Genomic DNA, 13579 nt, shown 5'->3' with positions numbered 1-13579 from the left:
TCTTCACGAATATATGCAGTGATGCTTATCCAGTATCCCCAAGAGAGGTCAGGAGCCTGTAGCTGTGCAATGAGTAGCACTGATTTTGTGGGGATTGGTCATACTTGGGACCAAGTTAAGAACAAGTCTTTGTATCTGGATCCTTCCTCACAAGACTTCTCTGCTGTGAAGACAAAAAGAGAAGAAAAACTGTTTTTTTGAAATAATTTGTGAGACAGGGAAGAAGTAAGCAGTTCCATGAGCATTTTGATTTGGCTGAGGAATGTTCTGCTTTGGAACTTGCCCCTGCTCCTTGGCAGATTGAAACTATCATTTCAGAAATGGATATTCTGCTCCTGGAGCAAGAACTTTGCTCTCTTGTTCTATATTCTCTACCCTCTTAGCCATATTACAAAAAAATCCCTATATGTGGTCTCTCGGCTTTGATGGAAACCCCTCAAAGTTCTCAAAGAACTTTGAGAAGTTACTTGGTCGTTCTCAGCCTTGCCTTTTAGAAGGGAGAAATGCTTGCAGGAGCCACAGAGGGTTCCTGAGACAGAGATGACATCTAGAAGTGCAAAAGTTCCTTTGCTGGTCAAACAAACCTGCACAGTGAAAGCAATGATTTTAGATTTCATTCTCTTGCTGCTGAGCTTCTGCTTTTTGTTCAGGGAAGGGTAGGCAAAAAGGCATGGGTTTTATTTCCTTCACACTGCAATACAACATTTACAATGTGAATGCTTTGCATGCTGGTTTAGAGGCTTTATTTTTTTATGTGACTAATATTTAAGTACTCTAATGATCACTCTCATCACTCTTATTATGTAGGTAAACCATGTGTCTACCTTTACAAGGCAGTAATGCTGTACAGCTGATGAGAACCATTAGTGACTTTGACCTTCCTGTCAGATTTGTACTTATGCATCTAATAATAAACAATCACAAGTAGAAGAGTCAATAGAGCAATAATGCAACAATCTCCTTTTAGTACCCTAATTCAGCAAAATAAACCACGAGAAGCGTTTCAGTAATTTACTATAGTAAGTGCTCTCAGCAGCTTCTGTATTTCAGCTGTTTGGTGCTCCAGCGTGAAGAAAATTATCTTGGTAATTAGTTATATTGTTATTTAATAGTCCCCAGACAATATTCTATTTTTCTTTTTTTTTGAGAAGGAACAGGCCTTTCCTTCTCTATCTCCCTTCCTCGTTACCAAAAAAAAAAAGTTTATCTATGAATCTTTCCCTTAGCCAAAATTCCTTTTATTTTTTTTCTTTTCTGTTTACTACTTTCTTCAAAAAGTTCCCAGTTATTGAAAAACAGCTTCTGATTAGCAGCTGCATTGTTGGAACTGCAGGAGTCTCCCTTTTCTTGCATCTTTCTGAGGCTCTGAGAAAGCCACAGAACAATTCTTGGGCTGGCATGGGATCACAGGTGAGGGGACCAGTGTTGGCAGCACAGCAAAGACTGCAGAGCTGTCCTATGAAACCTGGCTTTCTCCTTACCTGGGCTTCAAGGGAAATAGGAAAAGTAAAAAGGATAATGAAACAGACTGGCATTAAAGCAGGAAAGTAAACCTCAGTCTCTGAAGTTAGATGAAAAATAATCTTTGCTAAAGTTGCATGTCCTTAGGCATGGAGTTTTCAGCTGTTTCTGGAGAAATATGGTGAAAAATAATAGTCTGAGGGTCAAAGCTAGGATGAGAAGGAGCACACTACTTCCTGGAAGCACTGAAGCTGAGGTGACTTAAATAAGAGATTAATCTCTCAAAAACTGCTGGGGTGGAAAATATACCAGAGGCTAATGTTCTGCAGACCTAACTCAATATCTGGGGAGGGAAAGGGTGAAGCTGTTGATGGAGCAGGAGGAGAATCCCTCCAGAAGGCAAATGGGTGGGAAACACATGAGAAAAACACACAAGACTAGGGAGAGGTGGGGAGAAAGGCTGGAGACTTCTGCATTTGAGTGTAGGTGGTTGTGACCTCAATGAAAAAGCACTTCCCCCAGCATCACCCTCAGTCTGAAAGTGATTTTTATTCCTCCTGTTCCAGAGGAACAGACTGTCATCACTCTTTTTTTCTGTCTCACATCACTCCCTCTGTGGTACTATTTCTTACAACCTTAGCAGGAAGCATCTTGTTTGCATATACCACTTATAATAAACAATGTAATTTCTAGTTTATTTAATGCCTCCAGATTTTTTGCTTTCTCAGTACTGGCCTTGTTGCAGTCATCCTTTCAAAGTACTCCAGTTTGAAGAAACCAAGCTTTTGTCTCTAACTTTTTGACAGTAGAGATGTTTGGGGTTTTTTAAATTTACTCAGTGACTCAAGCTCCACAAAGTATCATTCTTACTTCTCACCAGCTGGTGGTCCATATGCTGCTGCATCTCTGCTCTTGTAAATACATGTTTGAAGTCATGCTCATAGATCAGACTTTTGGTGGTTAATATGGCAATATGTTAAAATGTCAAGCGATGCAGAGTGAGTGAGTCAGGGGAAAAATATAGAAGCAGTATTCTGCACATTTATAAAATTTTCTTTCTAAAGGGCTGCCAGTGGTCTGCTGACATCAGGGGATTTCTGCTAGTCTGACAGGGTCAGCACAGGGCTGGGATTTGGGATCTACAGCATCTTGATAGAAGCATCTGTGAGAGGCAATGGATCCCAGCTTCTCAATGCTGTCTACCAACATGCTTAAACTAAATTAGGAACAAAAATTACAGTCTGACACATTGCCCATGAAAGATTGCCAGCTTCTAACTCCAACTCTTCATTACTCTGGAAAGAGTGGTGAGTGTTCTGTGAGGAGATGGTAATTTGTGACTTAGTACTCGAAAAAAGAAAAGAAAAAAAATGAAAGAAGGAAATCCTTTGAACTTTGACAGCGCTTCAGAGAGCATCCTAATGACTGTGGCTGGAACCTGTGTCTGCAGAGCAAGACCACCAGAGGCTTCAAATCTTTGGACCTCAGTCAATATTTTCAACTCAGTCATGGCAGCACCTTCACCACCTGCAGTTCAAGCAGAGGTACAATCTCTGACCTCTCATACTTCCTCTTTTCATTGCATAATTGCCCTTAAATTTGGCAACGACTCTGCAAGCCAATGCCCTAATTTCTAGTGCTGAAGAAAGTAGCCAGGGTAAGAATAGAAAATGCAGCTAAGAGCTTTCTACAAAAGAGCTGCCACTAGTATGGGAATAATAGTTTTTGTTGATTTTACTGTTTCTGCTGTCATTGTGAAAGTTGCAGTTAACCAGTCTCCAATTGTGTGGCTCACAACAAAAGCATGAGGAAACTATTTTTGCCATAAATCCATGCTGCAGCTGTATGCCAGCTATCGGTGCATGAATGCAGACTTATAGCTGGAAACACTCAGGGTATTAATGGCAGGAGTATCATGTGAGTGCTTTATTGTTTACGTGAATGTAAAAAAAGTATAAATAGCATAGCCTTTTAGAAAAAGAGAGTGTCTTTCCAGTTACATTAATCTCTCTGCAAAACTGTAGTGAACTCTTCAGCTTCTGTGTGGTCTGTGCAAACCAATATGTAATGTAGCTAATCTATGCATAATGAGGTAGATAACACTCAAAAAGCAGTTGCAGTTCTGGGAAAAAATTGGAGTCCTCCAAGGATGCAGTAATGGATTCATTCAGTTACTTAGAATTCAGCATGCAACCATATCTATGCCTATTTATATCTTCAGATGTTTCCCAATATTGTGCCTATAGAGATGATGAATAAGGAGAGGGGATGGTCTACAAATCCAGGCTGGCAATTTGATCAGAACTGTCTGCTCCGCCTGCCATGATAATTAGTAGTTCAGTGCTATAGGAACCTTGAGATGAAAATCCTAGTAGACTTTGTTTTTACTGTTTTAGGATTTGGAGTTCTCTTTGGGGGACGGAAATGAGAATGCAAAGTAACTTCAAAGCCACAGTAGAGAAGTCCAGTCCACATTGTGTTACTGGAAAGCATTCATTAAAATTTTACTATTAAAACTATAACTCAAACTTTCCATGTTCATTGAGTCCAAGTAAAATGATGCTTGTTTTGCTTGACATTCTCAGGTTATAATAAAAGTTGTTTTCCACACTGGAACATGGAAGGGTTATCACTGCATTAAAAAGTAATGTTTTTAGATGAAAATAAATGCTCTTAAAAGCAAAGTATATTGAGCCAAACTGTCTAGATTAACACTTTTTTTTTTTCAAACAGCTCCAAGTCACTATGTGCTGGAATTAATGGGACATCTCTCTTGGAGATTTTTTCTTTTACATTTAGATGATATTCAGTTCTAGTTTGTAAAGAAAACCCTCCAGAAGCTCACAGCATGTGAAGCCCGTCAGCTCTAGTAAGTGAATCTGCTGAGGCTTTATCAATTTAAAAAGCATAACACAGTTATAGGAAAGCAACTTGAAGTCTACAGTTACTGTAAAACTCTGCATCAGCAGCTTTGTCAAGGTGGAGAAAAAAAAATGTTCTTGTGTTCAGAAGTTACCATCATCTAGAACTTTTTTGCATCATATGCAGTAGACATGACAGCTTTAGTCCTCTGAACTGACATTTGTCAGCAGAGTACCTGTTTAGTGCTATAATTAATGTATTTTTAATTTTTCAGAAAAAAAAGTCATGACTTTCAGGTTGTGATTTCTCTTGTAGATTGAGAAGGAGGGAAGTGGGGCGGGGAGGGAGAATTTGCTTTGTTACTAAACAGTATAGGTCAGCTAAATTTGGCCCAAAGAGACTCACGTCAGTCTCCTCTACCTATGACTCATTTCTTCCCTCTCCTGCTCATATGGTCTGTTGCCAGAGCTACCCTTTGAGTTATACAAAGGCCTAATTAACCTTCTTCATGGAAATGCCAAGGCCCTTGGTCCTTCCTTCACGTGGGACTGTGGTCTACTGTGAATCTCCTAGAGGCTTCCTGCTCTTGGTCCCTTCTGCAGTGGAAGAGTTTAGTACAGAACATTTGCTTCTCGGGAAGAAATAAAACAGGACCAAAAAAACATGGAAATATGCTTTGGGAGACCCCACTGCTGGGAATGTCATTTTAGTAAGGGGGCTGCACTAGTTCTGCAGTAGTAGCTGCAGAGCAAGGGCACTGCTTTGCTTTCCACAAGTGAGAAAACAGAAAATTCCATCATTCACATTAGCCTCACCAGCCCTATCTACCTGGGGACCTCTGCAAGCTTGTCAAATATCTATGGGCTCCAGAGCAAAGACTGGCATTAACTAGGCTATTCCAGACCATGTTTTGAAGGGTGGGCTGAAAATGTACCTGGAAACCTGCCCTCATGCCTATCCCACCTGGTGACATTGGTACAGTAAGGACAGGGATAAGCCAGGAAATTTCTTTTCTAAAAAGCTTGTGAAGGCTCAGAACTGAGGTGGATCTGGAGAGGTTCAGACTTGTCAGGGTCACACTGCTGATGTGGCTGGAGATTCCAGGTGTTTCCTGCCCCATGGCTCTGCCCGGCACTGGGTTTGCAGGGTTGCAAGGAGATGGCAAAGTGGGATTTGAGGGCCAGCTGCTGTGCAGATTTGGACAAAAATAACCCAGCCCAGTCATGCACCCCTTTTAGCAACAGCCCATCTGTGAATTCAGCACTGGAAAGGACAGACGACCGTTTGGGCTTGTGTACAAACTTCCTGGTTAGTTTTGTGACTGCAACAAGCAAATTTTTCTGTGTGCTGAGGTGTGCTGTTTCTTTCCAAGTAATTACTTAAATATTATTGCTGCTCTTTCATCACTCTACTTGCACTGCTTTGGGCTAGTTTGTTGTTTTTCTAATTTCCATCCAGTCTTCAGAGTATTTGACTCAATCTTTCCTTCTTTATTTCTTAGTCTCTTATCAATCTAAATCTGAATGCAAATACAAATAAAAGCATCATTTTTATTCATAAACTGAGAGTCAAAAATAAACATACAGTTTATTTTGAATTCAAACAGAACTGTTTCAGTACTTCAGATTCTTTGAATGTAGTTTCATCTGATTTCCCTATAGAAAACAGCACTTGCCTCATCATTAAGGATGAGTTCATGAGTCCATGAATGTACATTATTAGTTTCACAATGAATTGATAAGAATATTGGGCAGAGATGCAAAATATTTATTTTTCATCCACTCATGGATCTGCTTTAAATCTTAGAATGTATTTGGTACACCTTGATCTGCACTGTTTCTGATTAACTCCTTGGAAATACTTCTTCCTTGCTACAGGACAGAGTTAGGCTTCATAAAAAGAGGAAATCATATCTCAACGGCCAAGTGACCCAGCAGTTACAAACTTAGTTAAATAACATGCAAAGTCACATGTCACAGATTTAGTGCTACTTAAATGTAATTTCAAACACCTACATCTGTAGAACCCCTTAGCAGTAAGACCAATTATGCAGCTATATAGGCAATTTCTTTTCTTATCTGCAGACTATTCTGTACAGGTGAAGCACTGGATACTGTGATAATTTGTGCAATACCTTGGTTAAGCCAGCATCCCTGAGTTAGATAGCAGCAGAAAGATTTAACACTTTTTAAACTAGAAAGCACAGAAAAGAGGAGTGCTGATTGCTTCTTTCTTCAAATTGCCTAGTGCAAGAATGAGTTCTTGGGTGATGTCAAGGGAAAAGATTAAGTAGCCATTCATTACTGGGAATTTCTCTATAGTTCTTGGAATGCCTTAAAAATAGAGCAATTTCTTAAGCTGATCCTTTTGTCTAAATGGCAGTTATAGCTAACAGAAACATAAAATGAGCTCATTTGCTTGACCTGATTTGTATGGAAACTTCAAAGTTAAGACCTATTGCTCTGACATGGACACGAAACTGGTCTTGAACAGGAGGCAGCAATTTGGAGCTGCTGAGTAATGAGAGTTTCTTGTGAACATGAGGGTCATTGTGGAATAGCAGTGACTCCCTGAAGGGCCCAGTGGTTTCCAAAAAAGTTTGATGCTCCTCCTTTCTTCTACAACATCCTCATCCTCTTTATCCTCCTTCTTTTGAAAATGGAAAAAATCAAGGCGTGGTGGTAAAAATTTGCATTTTGCTCAGAACAGCTGAAGTGACATTTGTGTAGTCATGATGTCCTAGTATGTCATGTAAGTCAGTCAGCCACTGCTTTGCCAACAACATGCTGCTCAAATACTGCTTGCCCTCTTAGATGCAAGTCTGCTGCATGAGTTGTGTGTATATGTTCACTTGAACTCAACTTCTCAGTCGAGGTTTTGCTGACACGGTGACAGGTGGGAAAGTTCAGGTTGACAATTTGATTTTTCAATGATTTTCAGAGCTTAAAAAAAAATATGTGAAGAAACTAATGCTTTAAGGAATGATATAGCTGCATGTGACATGGAGGCCCTCACTTTTATCCCAGTACAAACATTACTACAAACCAAGAAACAAGCAGTGACTCTGCACTGTTCAGGGAGGTGGATCCTGCTTCTCCTGGAAGAGTTGAATAACAACAGTTCACATGAGCAGTAGGACGGTCACACACATGGGAGAAATCCTTCAAGGAGCTACAGGCACTTAGGTTCTGCTGTTCTGCTGGAGGGCTCTGTATATTATACAATTCTCACATTCATGAGTTCCAAAAAGCATGGTTACACTTCACTATCTACTGCCTGTTTTTCAGCACATTGTACTTCATGCTAAGCTGGCTTTAGGTTATCACTAAAACATAATGACAATTCAGTCTTTTCAATTTTTTAATGTGATAGTCTTGATATACTTCAGATGCTTTTGATTTTTAAAGAACACTGCATCAAATGTGGTGATACAGTTTTTATTTGAATGCATTCTAAAGTCACTTGTGTGTAAATCAAGAATTGATTGGTAAATTAAATTGCCTAAGCCATGCCAGCAGCAGCAGAGTTGGAAATTGCAAAAAGCCTGTAATAAAGTGTTGCAGACAAGTTATCTCCTTTCTTTCATCAGCCTGTGAGCTGTAGCAGCAGCAAGCATTCAAAATCTACTTGATTTCACCACAGAGCACACTCAAGTGCAGTTCACAAAGTGTACTGTCCTTGAACCATCTGGGGTTCATAGCATGAAACCTCTTACATTCTTCATCTTACAAGAGTGTTTTGTTACTGCTGCAGTGGCTGCCACTGTTTGCTTTACAAGTTGCTGCTTTCAGTGTTCAGCACACACCCCCCAACAGCTTTGGTCAAAGTGCTTACATAAACTGAAGCCTAATAGCAATAAAGGGGATGCATCCAATTTTCCCACCTTTGAATTTCTTAGAATCATGGATAATTGTGTCTTTGGAGCTTGAAGGGGGAGAACCCAACAACAAAAAGAGAAACTGTTCTGTAAGTTCTGCTCCTTATGGTACAAAGTTCTGAACTAGTCACAAGCACTATACAAAATGGATTTTTTTTCTCTTAAATATTTGTCCAAAACGCCTCCTTTTATTTATTTTTCTTTTCTGAGAAGCTCATGGCATTGCTCAGTGTTGCATTTTGCCTTGCAAGAAAGGGGTAGGCAGAACATTATTTGTAAGCTAGGCATCACTGAGGTCCAGCCTCTTCCCCATGACTCACTGCAGCTCCTGGCTGATGGCATGGCTCATCTACTCCTACCTACTTCCTTGGTCTCTTCAGATGTTTGCTCATCTCCCACTTGTCCCTGCAGGCCACTTTGCACAGCTCTACCTGGTTTCATTCAACTTGAATCTGTTCTGCCCTCTGTTTCTGTCATGTTTCTTGTTTGCTGGATGCTTTTGCTTCGCTCAGTATTTGTCTAGAAATAAAGGATGCTATAACACAACAATTGTTACATCAGCTTGTTACATCCCCATCAGGGGATGGTTCCCTACATACTGACATCACTGCCTTTTAGGTCATTCTTCCAGGCAGCTGACAGAAGCTCAGGGCACAGGATTGTAGGATGCCAGAGCAGCAGCACTCCTTCCTCAGCTGAAGTAGCACAGGGAATAGTAATAGGGGAAATTAGGTGTGATAAGCTGCACAAGCATACTGTGCCTCTGACAGCACTAACAAAATTCTCAGAGGTGCTGGAATAGGTAGATCAGCATGGCTCTGTGCCTCAACCAATGCCAGTTCCAGGGATATAGTTCCCCTGGGGGCTGTGAATATATCTGAGTGTGTCCACTGCTCCCATTGCTGTGTTTGACAACCACCAAACTCAAAGCTGAGCGCAGTCTCGGGGGGAGAGAGACATGTGCTTTAGCTACAGTCACACCTTGGATGGCAGCATGAACAAACCAGATGTGCTGAAAACAGCACTGCAGGGCTGCCACTGCTCCTGGGACTGCCTGCCAGATAAAAACAGCTTGCAAAACAGAGGAAAAATGAAAACCTGTTTTACCTGTTTGAATATATGTTAGGCAGCTTTTTTATCCTTTTCCTTTTCTTCTCCATCTTTCAAAATGCACCCAAAATTCACCCAGCTTGATGACTTTTTCACCATCACCTCTAATGACCCCAAACCCATGGCCCTTTCATGCTAGCATTTCCCTATGCTCTATTTCTTCTGAGCTTGCCCTGTTCCATCTCTTTGCCTGTGTCTGCAGCTGGGGTTTCACATCCCAGCGTTAACTAGAGCCTGCAGACACTGCTGAGCAGATGGTGGAGCTGCTTCCCGCACAGCCCTGCTGCTGTCCTGTGGCATTTTGCTTCTGTACAAGGCAGTGGCTCTCAGCATATCAGCTGTGGATGTGAAGACCAGACCTAGGGTAAAGTAAACCATGTTTGTTGGTTAACTTTCTGGGAAAAAAAAATCCCCCCCCTTGTGTTCAAGTAAATGGTGACATTAAAGTAGATACAGGCTGAGAGAGGAATAAGGACAAGGTGGGGATGGCAGGAAATTGCAGTGTGTTCATTAGCATATGAAGAGGGCTATATTTATACCAAGTGCAAGGAAGGCAGCATGATCAGGTGGGCATTCATGAAGATATTTACATTTCCACTAAAGCATGGCAGAGGCTTTCCCCTAGAACTGCATGTGCCTCTGATGTTCCTTTTGAAGGAACCTATATTCCTTCCTTACCACAGATGAACTCAAACATGCTTGAGAAAAGTCCAAGTCTAAAAATTCAAGAGACTTGGATCAAGCTGCTGACTTACTACAGCTGTGTGTGCAAAACAAACCACTTTGCTTTCATATGTTCTGCAACAAGGACTACAGTGAAATGAAGATGTTACCTCGCAGGTTCCTTGAGACACAGGACACTTTTTATCAGAGCTGCCTGGGTAATTAGTGAAGTGCCCCTACTGATGCTACCAAAATAAAGTAATCCTATCAATTCCTCAAGCTGAGGAATGCCATGATTATGTTGTAAAGTGGAAACTCAGCCTCTTTAGAGGCACTGTGAGCCTGGCAGCTGGGATGGTGACAATGTGTCCTGTTTTGTATACCTTCAGACATACAGTTCAGCCTGTTGTGGATCTTGAAAGCCTAGAACTAAGAATATTGATTTATAGAGTTTCTGAACCATCACTGAAATTTTTGGAGCATATTAAAAAATAAAAGAAAAAGCTTTTATTGAACAATATCTGTCTCTTTAAGGGACATTTCCTGAGGAGTGAGATACTTTTCAGTGTAAAGAGTCAGAGAAGCTGGTCAATATTTCTGTATAAAGTATTTCTAGAGTTTTATTTTGCCAAACCTTACACCATCCTCACTAGAAAGCTTGAATATTACAACCTGTATTTCAAGCAGGATGGAATGGAAAAAAAGTAAAAGTTGCCAGGAATCTGTACTGGAGTTGCAGTGGAACTGGTCTTTCATTTGCACATCTAAACATTCTATGGGTTCAATCTGACTTAAAGGAGTAGTTTTGAGTGTACTGGCAATTTTATGTGCCAGCCACCACAGTTCTACAAGGCCTCAGGCTTGGAAGGCTTGTGCTTCTCTTGCATTATATGCACCAAAGACATTACACTGCTGAGTCAAAATAAGATATAAGCATAGGTATATTTGAAATTTACTTTATTAAATAAGATTTTCAGTCCTTGTTTGTAGATATCAAAAAGAACCAGATGTAGAAAACTGTATTTAGAAGGTTGGAGTCAGCAGTAATTAATGCTTAAAGTGACTCTAACCATCCACAGCCAACCTACATAAGTCCTCAAGAGGTTTGTGATTAGTAGTTAGACTTACTTCTGCCTAATATATCAGTACCTGGAAATGTAATAAACACTATACTGCTAAGAATCATTTATAGTGAGAAGACTTCATTGCAAAAACTGATTCTTTTCAGCCAAAGTTTTAGCACCACATTATGTGTTTCTACTTCTGGAGGAAAGTGTCCCTGTGTCAGGCTAAATACTGACAACCTCCCACCTCTGCTTCCTACTGCTCCATCCACACATAACTCTGTCACAGCAAGCCCCTGCTGAAAGGACAGCATGTGACACTGCAGGTCACAGCAGCTCCTTGGTCTGCAAGGGGAATTATTGCTGCATTATGTGAGATGAATCACATTGTTCTGGACAGATTCTCAGAGAAGGAATGTAAAAATAAGGCTTGCATTAGTTTGCACTATTGCTTGTGCTGCCTGGCTCAATGCATTTTATGGCTGAACAAAACATGAGCCATCAGTGGATTAATTTTTCAGGCTCCTGCATTCACCCCTGTCTCTGAATGGGCCTGGCTACCCCAGTCCTTGGGATGCCTCAAATGGATCCCTATTCTCCTGGGCTGGAAAATGCTCACCCAAAGATTTACAGACCTGCCTTCATAAAACCTTTGGCCCTGTGGGCTCCCAAGGACTGTCACCTGTTCTTCTTATTTAAAAGACTTTCTTTTCTTGAAGAGCACTGTGGAATGCAAACCTCTATTACTCTAACCCTGAGCATTTTCGGCCTGGCTTCACTGTCTTGTGGTCATGCTCTTTGCTCCTGTTGTCCTGTTTCTCTAACAAGTTTTGTTTCCTTTTTGCTCATTACAGAACCCTTTTCTCCTCCCTCTGTGGCAGAAGCCTTGTACCCTCTGTGCACCCCAGCTCCACACCTGGTGTGGGCTCACCCCCTAGTCCTTGGGTGATGTGGAATGTCATATTGTCAGCTGGTAGCAAAACAAGAGTGAGGAAAGAGGTGGGCACAGGAGACAAGGCAGAACACAATGAACTGTCATGTGGGAATGGCTTTTCCATGTTACACTGGTTTCTGCGTATAACAAAAAATACCTCTTTCCTCCCAGCCTGCCATTTTCCTCTCGTTTCTTTCTTTCTTCTCCTAGCTTCAGGTTATTTCTCTTCATGACCTCTCTGAAGCCACTGTGGTTAAAACACAGGGTAATTTGTTTTTTACCTGGGTACCACACTTCAGTAAGCTCAGAAAGAATCTAATTCTCTCTAGGCTGTGAGTTTACCAGCTATTTAAGATAATGACTCCAGATAGTTTCCTTGAACTGCCAAGGATTCTGTCACTTTGTATCCAGGAGAATGATTGCTGGCAGGGAGCCTGGAAAAGTTTGGGACAGAGCAGTGCAGCTTCTGTCCTAGGTCCTGCTGGAGCTCCCCCAGCCTGGCTTGCTGCTGTGCCTGGGAGCACAGGGAGCTCTGGACCTGGCCCCACACCTGCTGGGGTGATGGAGACCAACCTCTGCCAGAACCAACTTCTGCACACAGGAATCTTTAACAGAAAATTTCTTCAACAAACTCCTGAGAGAACCTGACCCTTCTCTTTGTGGAATTAATAGTGAAGCTCCTACTTGATTTCCGTGGGGCAGGGTCAGCTTTTCCATCTGTGTAGTACTCAGGGAGTACTGAGGTAAAGACTGGCAAGCCTGGCAGCTGCAAAAATTGTGGTGTTTGGAAAATGGAACTTTATGAATGTTTATTCTCATCCTAGAAAATTCTTTATTTTTTTCACAACATTCTGCTCGTTCTCCTGGGCTCTGCAGCCCATTACTGCAGAATAGGCAAGACTAAAAGCAGAGGCCAAGGTATGTTCAGGAAAGCATTGCAAGCATTAGATTGCATTTGTGCACACATGCTTATCAAGCAAACATGTAAATATATATTCGCTTGCATCTTCTGTGAGAGTCATTGATGACAGAAGTGTGCATACTATAGCTGATTGTTTGGAATTTTTGTTAGACACCAGTCCACATACCAAGGCAATTTCTCAGGCATTACTCAGGAAAAACTCACAACTTTAACATTATAGTGCTTAAATACATGAAAATCCATAATATATTGCACAGTATTTTTCTTTCAGTCCAAAAGTTACAATACTTCTGTTGTCATGAGGCTCTAGAAAAGTGTACGAGTTAAGTGCTTTAAAAATACATTCTTAGTAACTTTTGGACATGCATCTTCAAGTCCACTGTAAAAGACTTAACCTCCTTTGCCTCAAAAGAAAAACAGGATTCTGTTTCCAGCCCAGAATTCATTAAACACTTGATCCAATTTCTGTTGCTTTGCATTTGCCATTTCTTCCCCAGTTATTTCTTGAATTTCAGAACTTTTCTGCATTGCTAATAACTCAGGATAGCCATTCCAAACTGAAGGACTCTATAAAGTTGTTCTTGGACAACAGTTGTCACTAACCAGAGTCACCAGGTTCAGAGAAGGAATTTAAGCTTGTCCAATAAAACCAAGTAAGATCATGGCCAGGGTATTTGATTATGAAA

The 13579-nt window shown here is 41.0% G+C and overlaps 1 protein-coding gene across 6 annotated transcripts in view; it reads right to left on the bottom strand.

Annotated features, from left to right (window-relative positions):
- The window catches only part of BEGAIN (brain enriched guanylate kinase associated), a 159685-nt gene that overhangs the window by 100756 nt on the left and 45350 nt on the right, over nucleotides 1-13579 (bottom strand). The gene's annotated exons all lie outside the window — the stretch shown is intronic.

Source organism: Catharus ustulatus, chromosome 6 (assembly GCF_009819885.2).
Source record: "Catharus ustulatus isolate bCatUst1 chromosome 6, bCatUst1.pri.v2, whole genome shotgun sequence".
Lineage (NCBI taxonomy): Eukaryota > Metazoa > Chordata > Aves > Passeriformes > Turdidae > Catharus > Catharus ustulatus.
Note: the sequence above shows the minus strand (reverse complement) of the source record. Positions and strands in the feature narration are given on the sequence as shown.